Source organism: Pseudoliparis swirei, chromosome 11, assembly GCF_029220125.1.
Source record: "Pseudoliparis swirei isolate HS2019 ecotype Mariana Trench chromosome 11, NWPU_hadal_v1, whole genome shotgun sequence".
NCBI classification, from domain to species: domain Eukaryota; kingdom Metazoa; phylum Chordata; class Actinopteri; order Perciformes; family Liparidae; genus Pseudoliparis; species Pseudoliparis swirei.
In genome coordinates, this window is record NC_079398.1 from 19,464,586 (window position 1) to 19,475,255 (window position 10,670).

The window sequence follows — 10,670 nt, forward strand, 5'->3', positions numbered from 1 at the left end:
ACCCATAAACACACACCGGCTGGATTGAGCTCCAAAACAGACACAACCACACTGTGTTTGTATTGTGTTTTATATACCGTATTTTTTGCACTATAGGGCGCACTAGATTATAAGGCGCACTGTCAATGAATGGTCTATTTTCGATCTTTTTTCATATATAAAGCGCACCGGACTATAAGGCGCATTAAGCGGAAAAAAACAGTCATAAGTCAGTCGATCAAACTTTATTAAACGCGTTCACAATAATTCTCAACATTATTCAAACGTTAATGAGCGTATTCACAATAACTACCAACCTTATTCAGTTGTAACACGTAAAATACAACACAATACACTCACTTTTTCAGTTTATTCCTCGTCCACAAATCCTTCAAATTCTTCATCTTCAGTGTCCGAGTTTAACAGTTGGGCGACGGCATCCAACATGCCCGAATTCCCCGTCATTATCCGAGTCAGTGTCGTTAGCTGGCAGTTCAGTGATGATTCCGCCTGTGAAAGCTCGACCACAGTTGAGACTGATACCTTAGCCCAGGCATCCACGATCCATTGGCATATAGTGGCGTAAGTCGCCCGCTGTCTCCCTGTCTTGGTGAATGTGTGTTCGCCTTCTGTCATCCACTGCTCCCACGCAGCTCGCAGTTTAACTTTGAACGCCCTGTTGACACCAATATCTAGCGGCTGTGGTGAAGCACAGTATGTATTACTCCGCGCTCCTGGCTACGGTAGCCATAATGCTGCAAGCGGTGCGGTTGTAGTTTACCAAAGTCGTATTAAAACATTTTGACTTAGCGCGTGAGCGCCTTGTACCACAAAATCGCTTAGAGGTCAGTAAGCAAAACCAGAATTAATCCATATATACGGCGCTTCGGATTATAAGGCGCACTGTCGTTTTTTGAGAAAATTAAAGGCTTTTAAGTGCGCCCTATAGTGCAAAAAATACGGTATATATATATATATATGATCTTGTGGTCGTGAAACGGGGAATACCCGAACAAATCAATACAAACAAGTAAAGTCAGTTATTCGGGTAATTGAATTAAATCTCATTTAAAGTCAAATTTGGAAACTTGGTTGAATGGCGACAGGTGTTTATGTACTTTTTAGAAATTGGACAGAGGAAGATGCATGTACGCCAACCTCATTTCCTTAACTTTATGTTATGTATTTAAAAAAGGCGAGAGTACCCACAAAGTTCAGGAGCGTAGTCAGAATGCACTCGAGCTAAAGAGTCGCCAACATTCGATGCTTTCACATCCTAAAATATGAGCTGGAGCTGCTTTCCTTGGGCCGACGCCCACATGGAAGAGAAATTAAGTCGACCTGTTTTCCGGGTTTATTTAATTGTGCCATCCCTCCTGTTCATTTCACTGTTGCATTGTGGGCAACGATTGCAACATCCAGCCAAACGCCAAATAAACAAAACGCCAAAATAAACATGGAGCAAATCCCAGTTCATACAGCGTGCTTAGAGACGGAGCCGCTTACTCAAATTATGTCAACAAATATTAAAGGGTACCTGTAGTCAAAAACAACAACGTGCTACATCCATTAGGCGCATCAAATAAATCATATTTACCCCGCTGCTATTGTCAACAAGTCACGCATAGCCCGAGGCTTTACATTTCTTTGTCAACATTCCGAGTCCGTGAACGCTTCAGGGCGCAGACATCTTGCCAGTTATTTACTCATGTCAGAGGTCACTATGACGTAGAGTCGTTGAAAGGAATTCAGCCAATCCGGAGCCACTTCTACACGCGTTGCTTCTTGGGATAGATCGGTGGCCTCAAGAATTACACAATCTATATCAGAGGTGCTCAATATGTCGATCGCGGCGACCTGCCAGTCGATCGCGGCGTAGTATTGGTAGATCGCATGACATTAAAAAAAATTGGCCCGCCCCCCTGTCACTTTCTCTATAGCGCCACATTACAGCAGCAGCATGTCATTTCTGTCTCTACGTGTTGCGTTAACAGTCCTCTGCCCGCCGTCTGCGTGCGCGGAGCTCCGACACCGGTTTGCGCGCATCGGGACGGACGGAGCAAAGAAAAAGTCACTAGCACCCCGAACATGTCGGCCGAACATTGCATCAATGAAAGACATCTCCAGCGCTGGCTTATGCGCGATGTAGCTATCAAGCTCACGCTTTTGTGTGAAGCAGATGAGGTCTAATGACACTATATCATCGGACATAAGTTCGTGCTCTTTACAACAAATGCACTCTGTCTGTTTTTTGTGGCACACATTTCCCACAACTGCACCAAACGTCCGCCGACTTGCGTGCACGGTCCGCACGGTGAAGCATCTGGACCGGCGGTCCTTCGGCATCAACTTCATCAGAATCATCGCTATCGCTGTCACAATTAACTAAATGGGGATAGTCTGCTTTTAATGGTTCATACAAGTATCCAGTTGCTGAATCTGACAATCTTTCATCGTCCATATTTCGCCCGTTTTCTATATTATTATCAAGTTCTCAGCATTTGTTTGCGTGCGCCGGCGTTGTTTACATTGGTTTCTGAACACATCCGCTGTGGCTGGCTGTCGATCTCTCAACGATGTGACGTCACACCACCGGCGACATATTCAAGCACCAGTGCAATGAAGCTTGTCGGAGTTGAGGGACTTTGAACAGCCTAAACTACGTATTGTTATTGAATACTGGACCGTCAGTGCATGAATAACCTTTAGAAACACATTATCTTTTGATCTGGCTACACATTCGAGATCACAACAGGTACCCTTTAAGAGAAGTCCAAATTCTTCTTCTGTTGCCACTGAACCTGATACCAGTGGACCTGATACCAGTGGACCTGCTGCCAGTGGACCTGATACCAGTGGACCTGATACCAGTGGACCTGATACCAGTGGGCCTGATACCAGTGGGCCTGATACCAGTGGACCTGATACCAGTGGACCTGATACCAGTGCGTTTCACCGCTGATGCATGCCGAACTCCATCAAGGCTGCATGACATGAGTTTTAATTAAGACAGCTATGCCAAGTCAAGAAGTTAATTATACCCCCCCCCCCCCTCCCCCATCTTTACACACACACACACATGTAGTCGGAGACAAAACACCAAGAGGCATTCATTATATCAGTTTTATGGGTCAAAAAAACCTTGTTCCATGGGTGATGTGTGTGTGTGTGTGTGTTGAGGGAGAAGGACTTCACATACATGTTCATGCACATACACACACACATAAACTCACACACAGCAAGCAAATCATGAATGAATGGTACTTCACATGCCTAATGCATAGTGTGTGTGTGTGTGTGTATAAATATATATGCATGCACCCCTCCCATACAGCCTTGGGGTCACAAGGTCACATTCCTCTACCTCAATCAGCCTCAGGATTTCACACACTCTTTCAGGGGTGTGTGTGTGTGTGTGTTTGGGATGTTTCAGTGATTTGTGGGGGGTCCGGGCTCGAGTGCAAAGAGGGGATAAGCGAGGGGAGAATAGGGGAGGCCATGTCCACACCAAGAATCCGAAATGCATTTCCTTTTTTCTTTATTTTATTTTACTCTTCAAAGTGAAATAAGTTTTTTTCCGGACCGATGACGCCCGCATGGACTCATCAGGTGCATCAGGAAGGTGAAGCGGCCAACTTTGGATTTGGGAAACAGGTATTTATGAGCTGTGATCAAATCGCCATTGAATATTCTTTTACACACAACGACCCAACAACCTGGTGGGAGAAAGACGTTCAGCTATTCTCCTCCTGGATTTAGAAAAAACACCCAACATGACCGCCAAAGTCAAAATGCATTGTGCTGGTGGAAACGGGCCCGAGAGTGGCAAGTGAACAAGAGGGAGAAATGATCGGTATGTTGGGCTGGGACGGGTGGGGTGGAGGGGTGGAGGGGGTTCAAAGTGTGTCTGCATTCCCTGGAGAGGGTGGGGGCCGTGGAAATTGGGGGAGGAGGAGGGCGGTTTAACAAGGCAAAGCAATAAAACGTGTGGCTTCGCATTAAAAAACACCTCCTTCCTCCGCGAGCAGAACCCTCGACTCCGGGTCCTGCAACAAACACACACACACACACGGAACTTTCCACGGGCCTGCCGACGAGCAGCACCAACACGGCCGGCATGCTAATGCAGGCACGTAAAGTTAACCGTGTGTGTGTGTGTGTGTGTGTGTGTGTGGACGGTTGATCCCTACAGCCAGCTGACCACACACACACACACACACACACAGCTCTTCAACAAGGTATTTCTATGGACGGTTCCGGAGTCTCTTCTGCGTCCACAAAAACTCTCCCGACTGACGAGAACTCGACAGCCGTAATGACTGGAGTCCAAACACGTTGTCGTTTGTGTTTCGTTCCCTCTGATGCCGCATAGCGCTGTCGAGACCCTCCAGGTGACACCGCGAGCGAAAAATAGGAGCAACCGGCGAAGTGGCACGTTGCATGTTGCTGATTATCAAAACGTTTACTCTCCTATTCAACAGATGGATGCCGTGGTCTGGAGGACGCCGTGCAATAGCGGGAAGTGTCCATCACAGCGTGTCCGAGGTGACATCTACAGTTCCCCCCTGTTGAAGCCTAGCAGATTTTATATATATATATATATATATGAATGATATATATATCATTTTTTATTTATTTGTAATTATTTATTTATTTATATATATATTTTGTGTTTTTTCTTAGTGTTTTTGTAAAAAAAGAAAGTGTAAAAAAGATTTATGAAATTTTTTTTTTCTAATAAGAAAATCTATATTTTGTGTTTTTGTAAAAAAATATATATCTTTTTTTTGGTAAAATATATATTTTTGTAATATTTATTGGTCTATATCTTTTTTTTAAACGACAACAAGCTTTATAACACTTTTTTTTCACAAGCTTTATCCGGATTAATTAAGTTTTCTTATCTTAAAATCTTAACTTCAAATTCAACGAGAGTTTGCACTTCCAAACATGAAATCGGTGTCAAGTGTTTTAGTTTCTACTAATTTCATTATCCCTCTGAATTATTACATCATTGATTTTTAAGAAAAAAAGACAAAGACATCTGAACAGCGTTACATTTTTGGTTAGCATTCGATATAGGTGAGGGCATTTTAAAGTTTTATTTTGTAAGCAATTTTTTTAAACCACATTTTCAATCTGGTTAAGTCCACATTGTCCATGTGATGAGATTCGATTGGCCGTCGCAGACAATCCTCACACCTGAGGAGCTGGGGAGCGTTTTGGGCTTTCTGGGTTGAAAAATGACATATCAAATGAATGTTTGAAAATGGTCATTTCCATTTTCAGTTTCAGTTCTCAACACATTGCGCTGATAGACATTTCAAAACTGGTATCAAAATATCGAAATATCAAAATCAGAGGTGAAATCATGGGTCACTTGGACAGAAGAAGACATTTAAAGCTATTAAATAAGTGAACGACTTGCTGAGGCTCTTAAGATGTTCACTCTTCACTTGAAAGCGTCTCGTGGACGCAGAACGTGGAACGAGTTTGTTAGCTAAAACATTTTAGGAGTTTTTTACCGAATGCCAGCAAAAGTCGGTCAGAGTCGGCGTAACATCTCTCCAAATGTCAGATGTTTTATTTTGGAGTGGAACTCGTAAAACTAGGAACAGAAAGAACGGAGTGCAATTGTTTGGCATTACACATTACAGAGGAGGAGAGGAAGAGGGGAGTGGAGGAAAGGAGACGGGGAGTAGAGAAGTTGAAAGGGTTCTTTTATCTTCTTCTAAATCATCCGTCAACAATGCGGGAAATTATCAAGGGAGACCCAAAAAAAAAAGTGGAGACGGGCACTGAGAAAGAGAGGAAGGGAGGGAGGGAGGAAGACAGAAAGAGAGGAGGAGGAGGAGGAGGAGGGTAAACATTACAGCTCTGTGCCAAGCAAACATGAGATGCTGGGATACTTCAACAAAAAAGCCACCGCTCGCGAGGGAGAGGAAGAGACCCGAGAAACAGAGGGAGAAGAGAGGGGGAGAGAGAGAGAGAAGAAGAAGTAGACAGCGAGCAGCCGTCATGAGATTCAAACCCGTTGCCCGAGAGTTTCAATTTGACCAAAGTGTAGATCGTCACATTTTAATCAAAATGAAACAACTAAATGAAGCAGGAATCCCCCGCCCCTCCCCCCTCCCCCTCCCTTCTCCCCCCCAAAGACCTGCATGAGAACACAGCCGTCCTTCACGAGTGTGTGCGGTGCACCATGTGTGCTGTGGGTGGGCCAGGAAGGAGCAGCATCCCGGTGACACGTCTTCATCCCCTGATAAACACACAGGGCGGAGCGCCGGGCCGTGAACACGACCAGATCAGCGCCGCGCTTTCCTGGAAAGTGTTTTTTATTCAACAACACTTCTCGTGGTCTCGGGAACCGACTCGAGATGAAGAGAAAGATGTTGACGGGAAGTTCATCTGCAACTATTTAGATACATTTTATTTCCAAGCAAAGATTCAGAGCATTTTCTGGCAGACATATCAGTCATTTACCATCCTAATAAATGTTTGGCTTAATTTTTTTTATATAAAGATATACACAAATATATATTAATTAATTAATCTAAATAAATCTAAATAAATAAATAAATATACAAACGCAAATATATATAAATAAAAAATAATATATATATATATATATATATAAAATTGGACCACTATAAATGTCGTCGTCAGTGAGCCACGCTGGGTCGTTGCAGAAATAGCAGTAAATGGTGGATTCATTTGTGGCTACACACACCGGGCGTATTGAGTTTCCTTATCTTGATCCCCCCCCCCCCCATCCCTCAAGTGAAATCTACCAATTAATAGCACATTGCTTTGTGTCTCTCAGAAATAACCATCGATGCCTTCAAAAATTTCCAGAAATGCAAAAACTGTCAGTACAGCAGCACTGCACAGTAAGACGACCCCTCTGACACACACACACGTCATGGCCAGCATCCTCCCGTCCCTTCTCTGAACCCATGTGGAACAGGCGTACCTGAAAAACCACAAGCCCGCTGCGGGGTGGAAAGCAGAGGAGAGAGAGCGAGAGAGAGACCACATTATGCTCGAGGTCAGACGGATGCTCGGGGCATCACGAGTCCTCACGATGAAACGCGGGGGTACGACTTCCTCCCTGCGCTTAGAATAACCCGTCTCAGAATAATAAAGAGGCAAAACAAAACACAGCCTGTCCTCCAGAACCCGGGGGCCCGTGTGTCTCCGTCTCTCGTGTTTATTTCCAGCTGCTGGAACGGAGAGAGTGTGTAAAAACTTTGATTACATCGGTCAAGAGAAAAGATCAATACATTCACTTTCTAGTGATGCACTCTGGAGGACCACGTGGGGGGCGCGGGGGGGATACTTGGCACCCTGTTCCCCCAAATCCAAATGCTGCAAGCACTTAAAGTGGACTTTTTTAAAAACTGACAAACAGCTGAGGCGAAACCGAACTGAGCAGCTGCAAAGTCCTCCCCCCCCACAGGTGAGGTTCATTCAGACGGGGAGAAAAGGGCCGAAGCCACGACGACTTCCTCCCTCAGCCCGACTCCGTTCTTCCTGCTCCGTTATATAATTGCACTGTATTCCATTTTCTTTTCCTTTTTTTCCCCCCCTTTAAAAAAAAGGAGAAAAAACACAGAAAAGTGGGTTTTTTTTCTTCTTCTTCTTCAATTTCCTGCAATTGCGTCAGTTCGGGGTGCAAATCCCTGCTTACATTACACTGTTTTATATCCTGCAGCTCCACATTCCTGGCTGCCAATTCCACTCAAAACATACAGTTCAGAAACGTATGAAAAGAAGGCCTCCCGAGGCCCATCATTACCGATGCTGGAATACGAGTTTTCGGCATGTATACATATATATATATATGTATATATAAAGCGGTGGGCTTTGGAAATGTGTTAGAAAAGGGCCCCGTGAGCTTTGTTTACATCCTCATTGTGTACGAATGTGAAGGAGGCTTAGCCTTCAGCCTGCAGTCATATGAACCTCGTTCAGCTGTGAAGGAGGTTTACGGGTGGAGCGCTTAGACAAATATCACCGCTTTCGATTATATGGATTGCACTTATCCTTTTGTGATCCGCGGAGGCACCGTCGACCGACCGGGTCGCTTTGTGGATCCATTGCAACAACAACAACAAAAAGAAGCATTTGTTTCAAGGCCTAAAACCTCCCGAGGCCTCCGAACCAGAGCCGCCCCCCATCCTGAACCCTATCTCTCCTGTTAAGTAACTGTTGACATCCCAGTCAGGGCTAGATTTAGAAATTAGACAGTCTGATGGACTTTTTTAAATTTTTTTAAAGGGAGGGAGGGGGGGGTTACTGTTCACACATAACCCTAAACTTTTGATGCTGAGACTTTCTGATGCCTCAAGACTAAATTGGCCACTCGTGCACCACATAGAGAATTCCTTTGCTCTCACCTGAACTCAAACGCACCTTTATTATCAAATAATTTCACCCCCCCCCCCCCTTAAAAAAGAAAAGTCAAATATCAGTTTTTCACAGAAAAAACAGTTAAATTACAAGGCCACATCAGCCTTTCACCAAAGGAATGTCATCTGACGTCATGTATTTGGGATCGGATTTCTCCCCCTCTTCTTTTTCTCTCTCTCCCCTGAAAAAAGTGCGCGTGTGCGTGCAAGGTTATTTTCTATCTCTCCCCCTATCCTATATTCTCCAATGTGCCCACTGGATCCGGAGTCCACAGCAGAGGAGAGGGGGGGGGCACCATAGCCCCAATTAGACCTGATCATGACCGCATCACAATTAACCACTCAGACTCGTTATTACGTCTTCTTTTCTTCATCTTTTTTTTTTTTAACTGACGCACAACCAGCAAAATCGTTTGCATCTTACCCCCCCACACACACACACACACACACCACTCCACCCCCCATTACTGCCACATCTCCCGGCCCCCTCTCCCCCTGCGCGTTTACGTGGAAGGCAGATCATCGATCGCTCCACGCAGGAGACCAATGTTGGATTTACACGTCTGCATCAGAGGCTGAGAGAGAGAGAGGGAGGGAGAGAGGGAGATTTGTCTTCCCTGCACAAACAGACAGACACGTAGTCATTTTCTGAGAGAGGGAGAGGGGGAGGGAGAGAGAGAGGGGGGGGAGAGAAACTGGCTAGAAGGAATGCTAGGTTATGCTGGAGTTGAGTTTTTTTTTTTTTACCCTTTTTTCCTACATTCTCCAAACGCGCACAAAGTCCACGGAAAGTCTTTCTAACGCAACCCCCCCCGCCATTGTTCAACAGTCACCGACATGCATAATAACCCTCTACAGCGCCAATTCAAGGATTTCGCAACCCCCCCCCCCTTCTCCTCCTCATCCTCCCCTCCCCCCCCCCCTCTCTGTCAAATCTGACTGCCTCAGCATCTTCTTCCTTTAAGGAGTTATTTTTCCTGCTATAAAAAAAAAGTGTTCATTTCCTGATTTTGTGCGGCGGCCCCTAATCGCAACCGACTGTATTCCCAGAAGAAGGAAGAAAATAAAAGACCGACACACACACATAGCGACATAAGTAACTGCGATTATTTGCAGAAAAACGAGGGGAAAGAAAATAGAGAGCGCGAGAGAGAAAGAGGGAGAGAAAGATAGATAGAGAGAGGGAGAGAAAATAAAAAGCGTTCTCCTGTTGCGCACTCACTCCATCTGAAGTCCTCCGAGACAAAAACACATTCTTCCGCGAAAGCGCAGAAAACGGGACCACAAAGAGGCTCCAAACGTCTCCAAACGTCTCCAAACGTCTCGCGCAGAGAGCCCGACGCGGTGAGTTCAGGGTCTCGCTGGTTAGTTTGAAACAAAACGAGCCACGTTGAGTTTCTTTCTCTGCACCAAAAGTTTCGATTCAGCAGCAGCGGAGCGGCTTTTTTCCTTTTTCCTTTGCGCCGGCCAAGTTGCCCCAGACTGCCGGCGTCAGCGCACACACACGCGCGCGCACACGCACGCACACACTCACACACACACTCCCTCACTCATAGCCACGCACTTGTAAAGAAAACTTCTTCTTTTTTCCACATCGACTCCCGTCCCCGGCCGCCATTCTCCTGGTTTCGCGCCGTGAAAGAAGTGTTTACAATAAATTAAAAGAAGAAGAACTCACCTCGCTGCAATAAAAAAAAAAATAGTCTTCAAACAGACGGCGCTGCGTGTTTTTTTATTCCCAGGGTCTGGTCTTGCCTGTCTGCTGGCGCGGCGCAACGCGTACTGGGAGACTCCGCCATGTCAATCAAAACGCGACGCACATGGAGGCCAGAACCCGCCCCCCCCTTATTTTTTTACCGTAATGCACCGCGCACGGAGAAAAGAGACTCTCCAGAAGGCGGGGCTTCTCCTCCACCTGCGCGAGAGAGGACAATCTGCAGGCTCGTCTTTTAGAGAATGTTGGGTAATTTCATTTAAGGGGCCTTTCGACCCGTTTCTGAACTATTTATTTTATAGTATTTGTGTTGTATAGATATATGTATTTATATACACATTTTAATGGTTTCCACTGTATGTATTCACCACTTTAAAGCGGTTTTTAAAACATTTGTGTCACTTTTATTCTTTTAGTTATATAGACAAAAACCCACTATGACACCATTATAGACCATTTTTGTTTCCTTACATTGAACAAAAATAAAAATGAAGCTATATGGATGTTGTGTCTTAGAGCATTTCTGTTAAGTCGGGCCAAAAAAAGGGGGTGGGTGGTGAACTCTT

At 45.1% G+C, this 10,670-nt stretch overlaps 1 protein-coding gene across 1 annotated transcript in view; it reads right to left on the bottom strand.

Annotated features, from left to right (window-relative positions):
- fndc3ba (fibronectin type III domain containing 3Ba) overlaps positions 1-9,841 on the bottom strand; it is a 90,483-nt gene extending 80,642 nt beyond the window's left edge. The window contains exon 1 of the mRNA XM_056425683.1: positions 9,613-9,841. The gene's annotated coding sequence lies outside the window, so the exon portion shown is untranslated. The remainder of the gene's footprint in view (positions 1-9,612) is intronic.
- Between the last annotated feature and the right edge of the window lie 829 nt (positions 9,842-10,670).